General features: G+C 43.3%; 1 pseudogene; it reads right to left on the bottom strand.

The window, feature by feature from the left end:
• Positions 1-2,691: 2,691 nt before the first annotated feature.
• On the bottom strand, positions 2,692-3,616 carry LOC113912711 (annotated as a pseudogene).
• Between the last annotated feature and the right edge of the window lie 14,217 nt (positions 3,617-17,833).

Genomic DNA, 17,833 nt, shown 5'->3' with positions numbered 1-17,833 from the left:
GGAACCGGCCAGACACCTAGCCCCGTGGAATTCCCAGCCAGGCCTTGTGTGGAGGTTAAGAACAGCTTTCGGGGGCAGCACAGTGAGTTCAGGAATTGAACAGGCGCCAGACAGGTGTTATTTGGTCCAGAATTATCACAATCTTTGTTATTTGCATCATAAATGTGCCCCCTACCTCGTTTACTTTTAGTCATGAGAAACCTCCTTCCCTGAGGGATCATTAGTGGGAAAGAGAGGCTGATTTCAGATATGGTTGCTGGAGGAGGTAACTGATAGCCCGTCTACCCGGCCCCAGTGCAGGCCAATGGGGAAGCTCTGAGGACGCAGCCTGCACGGGAAGGGTGGCCGATGCCAGGGACGCGGAAGCTGGGGCGCACCATGGGCCTATGGGTGACCAACCCATGAAGCCAGCAGGTACACTTTGGATATACGGTTTGCAATCCACAGAGGGTGAAGACATGAAGGCCCTTCATGACATTTTGGTTGGAGATCCAGAATTTGGCTTTATTTTCTATCACCACCATGAAAGGAGCAGAAATTGTAATTTGTGAAGTGAAATTCATCAACACATGGAGAGTTAAAAAAAAAAGCAAAGTGTAAATAAACTATTCTTGAGGAAGTCGTGTGAGGGAGTTTTGTTTTGTTTTTTTTCTGAAGCATGGGCTTGGAGCCCATGAATCACTGTGCTTTACTCTTAGCCCTGCCACATAGAGGTGGTGAGAATTGCACTCTGGGTCTCAGTTTGCTTGTCTTTCAGGTGGGAAAATTATAGACGACTTATGAGAGACCTGTGGGTGTTGTTTATGAAACTATCCCTTCATAGTCGCTCTTCTTTCAATGAATGGAAGACTTTAAAATTCAGTTTTCTGCTTGACCTAGGTCAAATCTCCTTTGGTTCAGTCCTTGTTAAAAAAGCCTTTCTAAAATGCATTCATGCATTAATTCTGACTTCCTCTGATTCCTTCAAAAAGTCAACATGCTATTCTTCTATTATGAATATTCATTCGTATTGACCCGTACTGTGAATGTAAGAGATCTGGGGAATTGGGATGGACATGAGTTTTAAGGAACTGTAGATATTTTAAAATATCTAAATTCTGTTCCCAGGTTTCTCATTTATTTATTTTTCTGGAAATTGAGTAACATAAATAAGAATGTAATTATTTAAGAGTTTTTATTGAGTTTAAGTTTATTGAGCTTTTGTCATACATAACCATCTCATTATCTGCCTGTCTAATATTTATATGCAACTTAAATCTATCAACTAGGATGAGGTTATGCTTTGGGTACAATTTGATTATGTGTCTAGAAGTTATTTCATGACATTGGTGAACCTGATTTGTACACCATTCATAGAATGGAAAGATTTAAAACCCAGAGAGAAACGACAAATAGACTGTTTCCTCATTCTGTCCATCAGCATTTGCTGAGTTACATTGAGCTCTTCGCATCGGATGCTGTCAGATCTGAAGTGGTACCGGTCATGGGAGGGGCAGATTGAGGGAGATCTTCAACCATCTCATCATTCTGACCAGGAGCACATGTGGGTTGTGGAAAGGCCTCCTTCCAGGGTTCCTAAAAGGTGGGGGAGCCCCCTTGGAAGTGGCAGTGAGGGAAATTGGGCATGCCATTATCTGTCAGATCCACCTGTTGCTCAGGTCTGGCTGAAAATATGACGTCTGTGAGGGGTGAGCTGAGTGTATGCATTCTTCTCATACTCAAGAGTTTTCCCCCTACAGGTCACAAGCTGTTTGTGGGTAATAAATACATGGACTAGCATTACCAAAAATGAATGATGAGAATAGAAGGTATCTGAGTGACTTCAGTGTAGTGAGGCTAAGTATTATGTTATGAAACTTGTATTTCAGTTGTGTGTGTGAGTGTATGCCTGTGTTCTGGGTCGTGACATAAAATGTACTTCTTGCTGTAGGTCAGGGTCAAACAAGATTAAAATGTCACTGAGTTGGCAATGGGTTTCCCAGTGGAGGTGGTTGGAATGGACTTTATCTTCTGTAAATCATGAGAGCAAGATTTTACAAATATGTGACAAATGACACACTAATCCTGTACAACATTCCTTCATATGCTCCTGGAGCAAAACAGGGAGAAAGATTACGATGGTCAGAACTTTGTCATCCATGAAAATAGAAGAGGCTAACAATTCGGAGCAAAGGACAAAGTTCTACCTATAAGAGAAAGCCTTCTTTTGTGGGAGAGGGGATAAGAATAATACTTTGTGTTCTTAAGGCAAGTACTATTATTCATCATCTTGATGGATCATCTGCTTTCCAACATCTCCTTGAATGCATCACTCCAAATGACAGAATGTCCAAACTTTCTTGAAACATTTTTAAACCTACACCTTTTTATTTAATGTTAGCATTTCCAACAAAACCCTGGAATCATTTCAGCTTCCATTCCAGACGTCAACATACACAGTTCTTCATTCCAGACTCAAACAAGCTAATCAGCATAAGCATTAAAATAGTTTAGTCTTGGGAGCCCTGGACGGGAGGCAGGAGAAGAGCAGAGTCCTCACCTGCACACCCCCGTCCTTGTGTCCTCCGCTGGTCATCTCCCCCTCCTCCAACCCCCTGTCCTAAGCCACAAACTGAGAAGGTGGGCCCACTTTGGAACATCTCTAAAGCTCTTCTGCACTGCAACCCTTCCCTTCTCTAGTCAAGTTAATTGTTTTGTTTTGTTTTGTTTGTTTGTTGTTTTTTTTTTTTTTTGCTGCAAAAAGCTTTATTGTTTCCACTTGGTCCACGGCTTGGGAGAGGGCTCCAGGGTGGTTAAAAAGCTGCCTCGTGGCTGCAGGGAGAGGCTGAGGCACAAGCTCTGGCACCAGGGGACTATCAGAGGGGACCCCTCAAAGGCTGCTGGTCTCCAGAGGCTCCTAGTCGTGCTTGAGAGTGAGCCTCTCGAAGAGATACTCGCCCAGTCCAGCCTGGGGGCCGGCCAGCCTGCGGAGGTTAGTCAGGTGGTCGCCCATCTTCTTGAGTTTCACCTCCTCATCTAGGAAGTGGTTCTCCAGGAAGTCACAGAGATGGGGGTCTGTGCGGGCAGAACCCAGGGCATGCAGATCCAAAAGGGCCTGGTTCAGGCTCTTCTCCAGAACCAGGGCAGCTTCCATGGCATCCAGGATTTTCCCCCACTCATCTTGGGACGGCTTCTGGACGTCCTGGAAGAGGGCGCGGCCGCCACGCTGGTTTTGCATCTTCAAGAGACGCTCTGCGCCCTCGCGCTTCTCCTCAGCCAACTCGCGTTAGAAGTGGCCCACACCTTCCAGGGCCACATCGTCACGGTCGAAATAGAAGCCCAGAGAGAGGTAGGTGTAAGAGACCCGCAGATGCATGTTGAGCCGGCGGTTGATGGCGGCCTCCACCTCGGTGGAATAATTCTGACGAATCTGGGAGCTCATGGTTGATTGGTGGTAAGGTAAGCTCGAAATTGGCTGTTGGCTGGTCCCGGAGGCAGCGGGTGGCCAAGAAGATGGCTCCCAAGGTTGCGACTAGAAAAGAGGTTGGAGAGTGGTCATTGGCGGGTTGGAGGGGCGTCCCTGGGTCTGTTCCGTCCAAACACTGTTGAAGCAAGAATCAGATCCGCAGGACCGCCGGGCGCACTGCTCTGTTTTGTTTTGTTTTTTATGTCCAGGAACAGCAGGCTCCACCCACTTCCTTTCTCTCTTGCATTTTCTGCTTGAGTGTGGCTTAAAGCACAAGCTTACTCCTGTCTTCAGGGCAAGATAAGCTTCTGACGGCTGGTAGTAATACACATCTAACTGGCAAACATCGGGGCCATATGGACTGCTTTGGAGGTTGAATAAATGCCAGGACTGGTTTAACTGGGTTATTTGGAATGAAGGATGTTGTCTGTATTTACAAATTATTTAGTACTGGTAAAGTACCTTTCCTCCCAGAAACATTTTTTTCTGAAAAAACCATTTTTTAAAAATGCATTATGTGTTCTCTGCTACAAAAAAACATTTCTTGAAAAAACCATTTTTTTCAAGCTACCCTTCCATTCCCTCTAAATTTGCTTAATCTCATTCAGTGTAGGAGAACTCTAAGGCTTTTGACTCCAAGATATAAAAAGAAAAGAACCTAATAAAAATCACAGAATGTCAGGCTAGTGATCCCCCATACCAGTTTATCTCTGACTCGGGTGCTGGGAGATGTGTGCTGGGTGAGTACTGCAGTTTTCCTATGTGATGTTGATCTCCAAATATTAGTGATGCCTACAGAATATTCTCAAATTTCCCTTAAGACCCTATTAATTAGGTCTAGTATGCATGAATTTATCTGAATCCATTTTGAATCTATTTATAATTTCCCCTGACATCCTCAGCGGAATTTGCTCCATATGTTTATAGCCTGCGTAGTAAACAATATTTTCCTTCTATTTGTCACCAAGACAACCTCCCTCAAACTTTAAGGATTCTCTGTCTTTTTGTTTAGTGTTTGTGACTGAGCTGGGCTTTCCTCTGGCATCTTCATCCTGTTGTCTCGCAGCCTCTGTTCCCAGGCAGTGGAGTCCCCCCCAGCCCCCACCATGGTAGAAGACACCCCATCCATGTCCCTCTCTCTGGACTTTTTGTGAAATGTTCTTCTTGATGCTTGTGGGCAGAATTAGCCACAGAATTCTAGAGACAAGCCTTGAGATTTATGCTTTCAGAAGAATAACTTCTTTTGCTTTTAGAACTGGTTTCTTTGACACAACGACCCAGAGTCATGTCTGGGTTATCAATTAAAAGCTCATGTCAGTTATCATTCTGTCCAAAATAGACCTCACGCTTGACCAGTGAGGCCCCTAGCCTATCTAACGTAACAAAATAACTCACTGAAGATCTATTGTAAGTCTACTCTGAGCGAGTTCTCTACTTATAACAATCTCATATTCTAGTTGAGAAACTATGCACACATGCACACACACACACGAACATCACGAAGGAGTCACGGTTTCAACTAGGTTTGAAAAGATTTGGTAGAATCTAAATGAACAACAAAAGAAGATTAAATAAAGAAAACTTGTTAGATGTCCCCTAGTCTTCATTGCCACAAATGGAAGCAGGAATGACCATTTCATTGGCCAAGATGCAGAGACAGACTCAGAGAGGTTGAGAGTCTGCCCAAGGCCTGATCCTGATCCCTTTGGCTGGCAATATCGGATCCTATTCTCCAAGGCCCTCAGGACAGTCAGAGAATTCAACGTGAACCTTTTGCCCTGACCTGCCTTGCATTGTGCTTCCTGAATTTTTCCTGATCTTCCCGGCTTCTGACATCCTGAATTGCTTTCCCAGTTTTGGTCTTGCTGCCCTTGTGACCCAACACTTGGTTCTGCGCCCCAAGTGTGCAGTCTCTGTGTTCCTTCCCCATCATGGCATGGACTGCATGTGTGGCCACCGGGTCAGACCTCATCCTAATCCTGCTCATGGGACCTGACTTTTGTTCCAGAAATGGAACTCTGACCTATTGGATTGTAAAGTCTGTGTTTTTCCCCTTGATCCACAACACCTCCAAGGGAGGACTGACAGGAGATATCAGGTAGCAGAGAACACATAATGCATGGTGGCTTCCAGCTCAAACCCTTAGGAACATGTTGGCTGTTCCTCATTTGCTTTCATGGGCCAGAAAAACACAATATGAAAGTTGTCTAAGAGCTATTGAAGTGGAAAAAATACCCAATTTCTTTATTTTTCTAAATCAAATAAAATCTGACTTAATCTCCTATGCAGGGAGCTTAGAAAAAAAATGAGCTATTAGTCTCTTTTTGGGGCTTTCTCTGCCTCTATGTCCCTCTTCCCTGCTCCCGCTCCACCTTCGGATCATACAAGATACTGGAGAGGACCCCTCTTGTGGCTCCTGCTCTGCTGTGGCGCTTTCCCTGAGCTCCCTGATGCACCACAGGTGGGCCGTTCTTGGATCACTCCTAGTCAGGCCAAGAAGATCCCCTTGTGGTCCCTGAGAGAGATGGGGTACTGTACTCACCGGTTCCATTTTCTTCCCTGGCACACATATATCCCAGCTTGTATCACAGTGCAGTTGGGGTTAAGAGACTGGCTCCCACCAGTGGGATGTGGCAGAAGTGACGTAGATCACCTCCCAGAGTGACCACAGAACCCACCAGCTCCATCTGATAACTTTCTGCCAAGATAGAAACTTTCCATACCTGTACTGTCCACTATGACAGCCACTAGTCTTCTGGCATGGAAGACCTGAATTTTTAATTATATTTAATTTTAATGAATTTAAACAAATAGCCACATGTGGCTAGTGGCCATCATACTGGGCATTAGAAATCTATCCCCTCATCCCCCTTCTGCAGTGACCTGGGAAGTCATGTGTTCTTGAAGGCACAGCTGTAAGATGGAAGCTGCCCAGGTCCTCAGGTCACCACATGGAGGTCAACTGCCCAGGAAAGTTGGTAACTTATAGCAGGCTTGACTCACTTTATGTGCCGTGTGAAACCTCCACGTTTTGGGGTGTATTTATTAATGCAGCGTGACTTTGGCAGGTCCTAGGCCTCACAGGTTCCCCGCACCCCAACTCTGTTGCCATCCCAACTGAGTCAGCTCCAACCCAGCCCTCCAGCCAGCTTTGACCCCTGCCCCCAGGGAGCCCATGTCCGTGCCCCTGCCCTGTTCCTTTCCTGTTCCTTCGCTGCTCAATCCCTTCCCTCTTCAACCTCCCATCTGCCAGACTTTATCCACAGCTACGCTAGGGCAACCTGGCTTGCTTATCCTCAGTGGGCCTAGACCATAGGGATAAAAAAAAAAAGTCTATTTTGTTTTTTTTACACTAAGCCCTGCCTAGCAACTTCTCTTTTTTCTTTTTTTCCAGGTCTATTCTTCCCCAGAGTCTGCCACCGAGAAAAACAAAGTACAAAATTTCTCAAGTACTATACTGCATTAAATTATTAATAAATCATCTAGTTTTAACTACAATTGCAGAGCTCTGGGAGTGAGATAAGGGAAGAAATTATTTTCCTTTATTCGTGCCAAGTTGGCACTTCTGTCAAAGTCCTGAGATCCTGGCATGGGAAGTTCCACAGAAAAAATTTATTTAAAAGTATAACCCAGCTGGGGCAGGCCACAGAGAGCTCAGCTCGCACCCGACACCCGCCCCGGGCTGAAATCAGCATCCCACAGAATAAACCCCATCCCCACAGGGCCTTTGGAAGAAAGGCATATATGTTACTGAGACTTCCAGTCAGGTTTCTTGGAGAGACAGAGAAGAAAAATCACAGCCCATCCTTCAGAGTACAAGAAACTCTCCAGCAAACATTTCTTTTAAACACCCCAAAGTTTCTCCCCCTTGCGGGCCTCTCAAATTCCCTCCTAACACTGAACAACTTCCTTTCTCCTTCAACTTGCGTCCCTCACTCAGCAAAACAACACCCTCCCAGAGCCGGTCCAACAGTGAGGACGTTGCCTCACACATGTCCTTTGTGAGGGGAGCTCGCCCACCGCCCGCCACCCACCGGAAGCGGTTCCACAAAAACAATACGACCTCCCTATTGTTAGAGAGGGATGTAACCGTTAAGTGCGGCCTAACCATCTGCCTTTCTCTTCCTTTCAGATGGTCTCATGCCACCACCCGGGTGAGAGAGCACCCTGCCCCGTGAGCCGCTGCAGCTGAAGCCCCGGGATCTGGTCCTTTGAAGGGGGCCCCACTTTCTTGACCTGCGCTGTTTGTCCTGTGGCAGCCACAACACAGCGCCGGCCGGTTCCCTGCCCCAGTGAACCTGCAGCTTTGCCTGCAGCTGGTGGAAGGAAGCTTGTTCTCCCCAGGCCGCCATTTCCGCTCCAACGCTCATTGTTCCTAGAGTTAGCTACCACACTGGTGGTTCAAAGCCATAATCTTCTTTTGCTCTCATTTTGGAGTCCCGTGTTTTCCCCATCCGCCTCTATTATCCTGAGAGCCTTATTTTTCCTCTTGATCCAAACCAAACACTGTTTATCAGTCATAGGAAGGGCTTTGCAGGGTTCCTGCCCACAGCGCAGAGTGATACACAGAGCTTCCTGTGCAAGCGTGGCCCTGCGCCAACACCGTGGAACAGGCTGTGGGGCAGGTCAGAGTCATAGACTGCAATGGGCTGTGCCAGGGCCAGGGAGACACATCTGGCCTTGCTCTTCCTGTCACTGGGGGGGCCAAAGAGGGCCTCAGACCCAAATGTCAAAGCCCGAGTGCTTGGACTTTTCGCAGGAAGGACTTGGTGTGCATTGAGCGTGGCTCCATCAAGAACAAGCGGACAGATGTGGAGCAGTGTATGTCTTAGAAGCGTGCATGCTTCCAAAGCTGCTCATTGAAGCATGACGAAACACATAGGGACATTCCATTCTTAGAGTTCACTGGAACCTAAGGGCTTGGGGTGGGTCTGCCCTGCCCTTTGAGGGGTAGTGTTGTGAAGGGCTCCTGCCTGATCCATGAGGAGAAAGGAGGCTTCCTTCCCACCCCGTGCCCCCATTTAGCAGGCATGTGACCCCGTGAAGTTCCCTTATCTGCCAGCGTCTCAGTCTCCCTGTCTGTATGTCGAGGAAGCTGGACTCAAGGTCCACCGCTCTTCGAACTATCTGTATTCTGGGCATTCTGTAGAGTACTCACTAGATGCTGACAGAGAATATTCAGGAGGCTTGGCTTACAGATCAAGGGGTGGCCATTTATTGAGTCACTCCTGTGTTGTAGGGACAAGGATGGGCACTGGGAATACACGGGCAGCTAAGATGCAGTCTTTACCCTTGACAAGATCATAGTCCAGTATAGGAGACACACGAGTAGACAGTCATGATTCCATGTGTAAGTGGCATATGATATAGAGGTAAGTACAAGGTGCTTATAGAAGCATAAAGAAGGGATATATTGCTGCCTCAAGAAGCAAGAGTGGTTTTCTAGAAAAGTTTGATCTCCCTCTTGAGCAAGAACACATCGCCAGGCAGAGAAGGGACTGAAGGAGGCAGGGGAAGTGTGTTTCAGGAAGAGGAAGCCACCTGAGAGAGTTGTACTTGGAAAATGACCATTGTCTTCCCACCCACCTACAGTGGCTGCTCCCCACATCTGTGCCATGGGAGCCCAGCCCCGGGTCATGGCTGAGTGGATCAGGTGTAGATATCTGTTTTCAAAGTAGCTGGTTTAGAGCTCATTCTGGGCTCTATGACTTGTGGCCTGGATTGAGAAGCCGAGCTAGCCAAGTCAGTCATTGCTCTGGATTCTGAAATTGGGAACCAGAGACTGCTGTGCTTATCTGGGGGAACTGAGAGGATGAGTTTACAGGAATGGGAGTGCTGAGGCAGTGTTGGGGTTGAACCTGGGTGTGCAAAGTCATGAGGGAGAATGAGCCACGGGGGAGTGGAGTGGGAAGGAGAGATGAGGAAGGAGAGGACTTACTGGGGAAACAGAGTTCCCGTGCATCTTCTTCCACTGGGAGACCCCAAGAGGGGATCAGCCTCCAGTTACAGGAAACTTCTCATTTCTGTTCTCAGGAGTCCTGTCATTTTTACTGGGATTCTTTTATTTCCTTTGGATTTAATCTTACAAAGTTAAAAAACAATAATTATATAGACAAAATTTTTTTTAAAGATTTATTTATTTATTTATTTATTTATTTATTTATTTATTTGAGAGAGAGAGAGAGAGAGAGAGAGAATGAGCAGGGGAAGTGGCAGAGGGAGAGAATCTTTCAAGCAGACTTTGCAGAATGTGGAGTCCAACCTGGGGCTCGATCCCACAACCCATGAGCCAAAACCAAGAGCTAGATGTTCAATGGACTGAGCCACCCAGGTGCCCGTATAGACAAAATTTTTTAATTGAATTGAATTTTTAAAAAAGATTTGATTTATTTATTTGCCAGAGAGAGAGAGTATGTGCACAAGCAGGGGGAGTGGCAGGCAGAGGGAGAAGTAGGCTCCCCGCTGAGCAGGGAGCCTGATGTGGGACTCGATCGTAGGACCCTGAGATCATGACCTGAGCTGAAGGCAGTCACTTAACCTACTGAACCACCCAGGTGCCCCTAGACAAAATTTTAACACACACCCATGTAGCTATTACCCAGAATTAGCAAATGGTAAGAATTTGTCATGTTTGTTCTGGATATATACATTATAAAAGATAAAAAATTACAACATAAATTTAATTTTGAATATTCTTTTTTTTCTTCCCTGGTCTCTCACTCTCTTCACAAAAGGAACCAATTAGAAATTTGGACTGTATCCATGAAAATTATATGAAGGGACACTGCCTGCATCAGAAAGGAAAAAGATTTTCCAGAAGTGGGAGCTTGCATCCATGTCTCACTGATGAGAACTTTGTCACGTGGCAACTCCAGCATATGAGGGGGGCTGAAACCAAGTATGTCTTTGGCTGCTATTGCTTGTTCAATCTGATGTATTGCTTGGAACAAAAAACAATGATGTTAAGATGGAAACAGAGAATATATTTTGGATGGCACCAAGGTCTTTTAGCCAGTGAGACATATTGGTCAACTTATAGTTGTGGCTCTGGCACTTCTTATAGTTTTCTCTTTGTCTTTAGCGTTCTTCATTCTCAAGACCGTCCGCCCATGAGTCCATTTATTTGTGTGGATTCTGCTGAGGGTCTAGTGTGTTCTGTCTCCAGCTTTGGAAGACTCATGTCTTCTCCATCACCATTTGCTTTTTCTGAAACATTTTATTGTAGCGTCCCAGACTCTTTGATTTCTTTTTTATGTTTTCTGTCTTTTGCCCCTTGTCCTACATTCTGGATGATTTCTCCAGAGGTATTTTCTAGTTTTAATTATCTGTTGAGTTGTGTTAAATTTCCGTTCAACTATCCATCAAGTTGGTTTTTTTTAAATGATTTTTTTTAATGATTATAGTCTATATTTATACACTTCCAATATGGTTGTTTTTCATTCTGATTTCTCTTATTTTGTAAGGTTCCATTCTTGCCTTATGGAACCCTTTTTTTTTCTTTATCTCTTTGAACTTGAAAAAGGGATTTATTTTAGGAAGCAGGACTGACTAAGGACTTATAATTGCTGGAACTGCGTGATGGGCACATAGAGCTTCTTTATTTTCTCCAATGCATGTGTTTGAAATTTTCCATTAAAAAGTTTTAATGATGAATCCATGGTTATGAGCACATAAGAACATTATTTTTTAAAGTTTACTAAGATGCCATTTGCCTGGTATGGGGTTATTGTCTGGTGTGTAAAGAGCAGATTTATTGAAGGCCCCTTTCATTACTCAAATATTAATTCAGTGCCTACTACTTCTGTGTGAGATAGCAGTGAACTATCCTAGCACTTACATTCTAGTGGGGTGACAGAAAATAAATAAAAAGAGAAATTTGAGGTGATTAATAAAGTTACATATACGTAAAAAAGTTTTAATGATAATATTTATTTTGGATTTCAGTTTTTTCCCCTAGTTCTAGGGGTAGTAGGTGTCTCATTTGTGGCATCTGAGACTCATTTCCTGCATCATTGTTATCATTCCTTGAGAGTGATTCTTTGGCAGATGCTGCTTTCTCTGGGACATGCAGATGAACCAGGCTTTAGGAGTGGCCCCACAGGAAGGCTTTGGTTTTGCTCCTGCTTGGTCTGGAGAGTTTCACTATTTAGCTTCTCTTCTTGGGCGCCTGACATCATGTAGACAGTCCAAGTTTGGGCTCTGTGCACATGTATGGCCTAATCCTGGGCTCTGACTCCTACTACATAATCCCTTTTCCAAGCATAACCTTTGTGAATGGCAAGCTTCTCTGGTGCTTACCCAGGCCAATGGGCAGAATTTTGTCATTGTTTTCTCAGCCCTTTATGATTTATGCAGGACCTGATGCAGGTAGATAGGATCCAGCTTCTCTTGTGCTGGTCTGCTTCTTTTGATCTTATACCCATCTTGCAGGCAGCAAAGCCATGGAAACCTATGTGGTCTGAACTGGGTTTCATCTCCTACTAACTGCTGTGAATTTGAGTTCCTTATTTCTGGCACCTAGGGATTTCTCTCTTAGTTTTAAATATGCATCAAGACCAAAAAAGTTATTTTATTACATTTTACTACATTCCTATTTTGGGGCCAGAAGGAGGGGAGTGGGCTTGGCAGTCTGCTTAGGTCTGGACTTGGTCCAATGTCATTGCCTTTCCAAGAGCTCTTGGCATCCTTGTAATAAACTTCCACTTCTCTTAAGCTAGTTTGAGTGAGTATCTGTACCCTGCAATCAAAAGAGCTCTAAGTAGAACAGACATGATGTGGTCAGGGAAAGATGAAGTGATGGAAGATATAAAGATGATAAGCAGTTTTATCTCTGGGAATTTAGCAAAAGTTTTCAGCTGGGGAGTGATGTGACTGATTTGTACATGAGAAAGACATAGGATGCAGCACTTGGAAAATCAGAATTCTTGGGGATGGGGGCAGGGAAGAGAAGAGAGGCAGAAAGACTCTTTCTATGGCCATAGCAATAATGCAGGTGAGAGGTGATGAAGTCCTGAACTAAGGCAGTGGGAATGTGGGTTTTTAGGGAAAAAAAGATTAAAATTGTGAGTATTTGCTCTGCCTACACTAGGCATTTTTCATGCGTTTTCCCATTTACTGTTTGCAACACTCTGGAGAGTTCCAGATTTAATTATTATCCCAATTTACAGATAAGAAATTACAAACTCAGAGAGATTAAGTAATTTGATCCAAGTCATATAACTAACAAGTGGCTGAGTCAAAATTTGAATTTAAGTCTCTAACACCAAAGCCCATCCATGTTCTTTCCTTTACATACAGACCTTTCAATAGGAGTTGGTATAACTTGTATGTGGAAATGAGGAAGAAGGAAGAGTGGACAAGGACCCTTGAGGTTACTAACTTGGGGAGCTAACAACTGGAAAGGCTATTAAATTGAGAGAAGGGATACAGGAGGCAGAGCATGCTTGGGGAGGAAGGAAATTAGTCCATTTTGTGCAGTGGCTGGAAGTCATCTAGGTAGAGATTTCTAGTAAATAGTTGAAAATAAGGGGCTGAAGCTGAGGAAAGAGTTCAGCTGGAGATAGAACCTTTAAGTCATGGGCTTATTCCTGGTTATGGAAACCAAGTGAGAGGATGAGAGTCTTTAGTAAATTGGTGGAGTGAGAAGAGAACTAAGGGTATACCATGGGAGGTATTAATATCTGAGGAGAGGGCATAGATGGACCCAGGAAAGGAATTGGGAAATATGGTTAAAAAAAAAAGTAGGCAGAGTATCTATAGCGAGTAGAATCTCAAAACTAAGAGAAGCGAAATTTCTTTAAGAGGGTATTTTCAATACTAGCAAATGCTAAAGAGGTCAAACAGGATATAGACTGAAAATAAGACATTGGATGTGCCAATTTGGAAGTCATCGATGACCTTTGCAAGGACAGAGAAAAGGAGTGATTAATCCTGCCTGGGGCAGGCTAGAGAAAGGCTTCACTGAAAACTTGACATTTGAGTTGGGCCATGAAGCATGGTGGGATTGTGCCAGGCAGGGAAGAGGGTGAAAGGCATTTCGGGTGAGGGGAAAACAAAAATCCAAGCTAAGGCACCATTTGGAATTTAGTTAGAGCTCTTTGGATTTTCATAGGCAACATCAAGTTGGCAGCACAAGTATATTAGGCCATGTTTTGTTTTCTACATTTCAGAGAATCTTATGGTTTCTCTTTCCACTGTAGACATAATAATGGAGATTGGGAAATATGATTGGTGTCTTCCAAAGAGACATAGGGTTCAATCCTTTAGGAAAGCAGAGTTCTAATCAAGCAGAGTGAGTGGGAAGTCTCTACAGGTACATCTCACAGAGCATGTCATGATTTGGAAGGGCAATAAATGCAGGCTGTTGCAACAAGTCACCCAAAGCTCTCCACGGTTTGACATAGTCAAAGTCTCATCCTCAGGCACAGAGTCTGATGGGGTCCAGCAGCACTTGTGGGCAACTCTCATCCACGCAGTGACTCAGAGATCTGTGTTCCTTCCACATGTGCTCTGAAATCTCAGACCCTTTCACTCCCAGCAGGTGGATGGGGAAAAAACCATAGAGAAATCATACTAGACACCTAGTCACCCCAGGATGGAAGTGACACCTCACTGCTACTCACATTTGTCTGCCATATTTAGTCAAACAGCCAACCTAGTGGCAAAGGAGATGGGGAAATGTTTGTAAGCACTTCGATATTGTGAGCATTAACTGTATATTCCATTGATTGATATTAACATATTGATTATTAAAGTATTCTTTGTTTCCTTGGAAAATGTAAAAGGCCTTAGGCAATGTCCATTTTCTATGTTTTGGGATAAGCCTGGTCATCTGATTCAGGGCCTATCATCTCAGTCTGTTTTACAAAACAAAATTTCATGTTTTTCATGGGAATGTAAATTGGTGTGGTCACTGTGGAAAACAGTATAAAGGGTCCTCAAAAAATTAGAATAGAACTACCATATAACCCAGCAATTCCACCTCTGGGTATTTCACCCCCATGTTCAGTGTAGCATTATTTACAATAGCCAAGACATGGAAACAACCTAAGTGTCCTTTGACGGATGAATGGACAAAGATGTCACATGCGCGCATGCACACACACACACACACACACACACACAGTGGAATTTTATTCAACCAAAAATAAAGAAGGGAAATCTTGTCATTAGTGACTAGAGGGATGGACCTTGGGGACCTTAGTCTAAGTGAATCAAATCACACAGAGAAAGATAAACTCTGTGTGATATCACTTATATGTGGAATCTAAGAAACAAAAACTGAACTCATAGATAAAGAGAAGAGATTGGTGGTTGCCAGAGATGGGGGTAGAGGGTTTGAAAAATGGGGGAAAGGTGGTCAAAAGGCACAAACTCTATTGTAAGGTGAATAAATCCTGGACATGTAATACAATATGGTGACTATAGTTGCTATGAATGTAAAGCTTAAAATTTCTCACCACAAGCTAGGTGCCTGGGTGGCTCAGTCGGTTAAACATCTGCCTTCGGATCTGGTCATGATCTCAGGGTCCTGCGATCAAACCCCGCATCAGGCTCCCTGCTCAGCAGAGGAGTCTATTTCTCTCTCTCCCTCTGCCCCTCACCCCTACTCATACTCTCTCTCTCAAATAAATAAATAAAATCTTATAAAAAAAAGTTCTCATCACAAGAAAAAACATTTTTTTAACTATATGTGGTGATTGATGTTAACTAAACTTTTGCTATTATACATGTACCGAGTGATTATGTTGTACAATTAAAAATAGTAAAATGTTATATGCCAATTATGTCTCAATTAAAACAAAAACAAAAATTTCATGTTACTAGAATTCTTCCCTTACACTGTGAACAACTTTTGACCATAAAGTTGTGCTTATCTGTGTTAGCCAAAGTGAACTGAATTCTCAAGGTAGATTCAGTTTGAAGGATTCATGGTGTAACGTCGTTGTGGTTGGTAGCTTGGAGAGCACCACCATGCAGGAGACCCTTTTCGAGAAACATCTATGTCAACTCTGCAGGCTGAAAATGAAGAAAGATTTATTTCATGTCATGATGGTACAATATCTTTTGTATATTGAACCAAGGACATCTTAATTTTTGTGTGTGAATAATATTATAAAAATATTTTTTTATTTTATTTTTTTAAAGATTTTATTTATTTATTTGAGAGAGAGAGAATGAGAGATAGCACGAGAGGGAAGAGGGTCAGAGGGAGAAGCAGACTCCCCACTGAGCGGGGAGCCCGATGTGGGACTCGATCCCAGGACTCCAGGATCATGACCTGAGCCGAAGGCAGTTGCTTAACCAACTGAGCCACCCAGGCGCCCAATATTATAAAAATATTAACACCAATTTTAAGAAAGAAAAAAAATCCATGCCTCATTCCTTTTTTATTTTCCCATATTTCCTTTCAATTTGTGCATGTAAAATCCTCATGGAGTGGTGCTCAATAGCACACTTTTTTATCTTTATGCTTTTCTCACACCACATCATCTAACTCTCTGACTCAACTCTTTGCCATTCTTGCTTTGTTGTTTGCATCCTGGTCATGCTTACCTACCTTGTTCTCCACCAATGTCCTCCTACCTCAAGATGTCTGTGGTTGACATCCTTGCAAATGTTCTTTCCCAACCTTTTCACATGACGGGTTTGTTCTCATTTTCCAATCTTTGCTCAAATGCCACCCCCTGAGAGAGGATTTCCCTGAGCACCCCATTAAAAGCAAACCCCATTCTTCGTTATCACGTTAGATCACCATGCTTATTCACATCATGACATTTTCCACAACCTACAAACTTTTCTTTCTTTATATACAGTTTTGTTTATTTCACTGTAAGCTTCTATAATGAATATGTAAACTTTCTTCTTTTTTTGAATTTTTCTTATAGGCTCTTTTCCTGAATAAATTCTCAGGAGAGAGATTATTGAACAAATTTGTGAATATTGTTTCTTGAAATGAAGTTGCCGTAATGCTTTCCAAAAGCTGAACCAACACATACTGATGTCAGGGAAGTAGTTTGTACAATTTCACCTCATTATTGTTGATATGTGGTTATATGATATATGTACATAAATTGGCAATTTGGCTAAGTATATTAAAGATACATATACATATAAATACATACTTAAATGTATACATATAAATACATGTACACACATAGGTACATGAAATTTGGCAAGTTGACTAAGTATATTCAAGGATTATTTCTGAATTATCAGAGATTAATTAATACTTGAGCGTGAGATAAAATCCTGTATTTTTAAATCTTGAAGCCCAACTTTGAAGGAAAACTGTCTCCTTTTTTTTTACTTTAAATTTTTTATTCTTATGTTAATCACCATACATTCTATCATTAGTTTTTGATGTAGTGTTCCATGATTCATTGTTTGTGCATAACACCCAGTGCTCCACGCAGAACATGCCCTCTTTAATACCCATCACCAGGCTAACCCATCCCCCCACCCCCTCCCCTCTAAAACCCTCAGTTTGTTTTTCAGAGTCCATCGTCTCTCATGGTTCGTCTCCACCTGCAATTAACTCCCCTTCATCTTTCCCTCCTGGTATCTTCTTCTACTTTTTTTTTCTTAACATATATTGCATTATTTGTTTCAGAGGTACAGATCTATGATTCAACAGTCTTGCAAAATTCACAGAGCTCACCATAGCACATACCCTCCCCAATGGCTTTCACGCAGCCACCCCGTCCCTCCCACCACCCACCACTCCAGCAACCCTCAGTTTGTTTCCTGAGATTAAGAATTCCTCATATCAGTGAGGTCATATGATACATGTCTTTCTCTGATTGACTTATTTCAATCAGCATAACACCCTCCACTTCCATCCACATCATTGCAAATGGCAAGATCTCATTCCTTTTGATAGCTGCGTAATATTCCATTGTGTATGTATACCACTTCTTCTTTATCCATTCATCTGTCGATGGACATCTTGGCTCTTTCCACAGTTTGGCTATTGTGGACATTGCTGCTATAAACATTGGGGTGCACATACCCCTTCGGATCCCTACATTTGTATCTTTGTGGTAAATACCCAGTAGTGCAATTGCTGGATCAAAAATTTTCAACTTTTTGAGGAACCTCCATACTGTTTTCCAGAGTGGTTGCACCAGCTTGCATTCCCACCAACAACGTAGGAGGATTCCCCTTTCTCCGCATCCCCGCCAACATCTGTCATTTCCTGACTTGTTAATTTTAGCCATTCTGACTGGTGTGAGGTGGTATCTCATTGACGTTTTGATTTGGATTTCCCCGATGCTGAGCGATGTTGAGCAGTTTTTTATGTGTCTGTGGCCATTTGGATGTCTTCTTTGGAAAAATGTCTGTTCATGTCGTCTGCCCATTTCTTGATTGGATTATTTGTTCTTTGGG

This window comes from Zalophus californianus, chromosome 14 (assembly GCF_009762305.2).
Source record: "Zalophus californianus isolate mZalCal1 chromosome 14, mZalCal1.pri.v2, whole genome shotgun sequence".
Taxonomy (NCBI): Eukaryota; Metazoa; Chordata; class Mammalia; order Carnivora; family Otariidae; genus Zalophus; species Zalophus californianus.
Note: the sequence above shows the minus strand (reverse complement) of the source record. Positions and strands in the feature narration are given on the sequence as shown.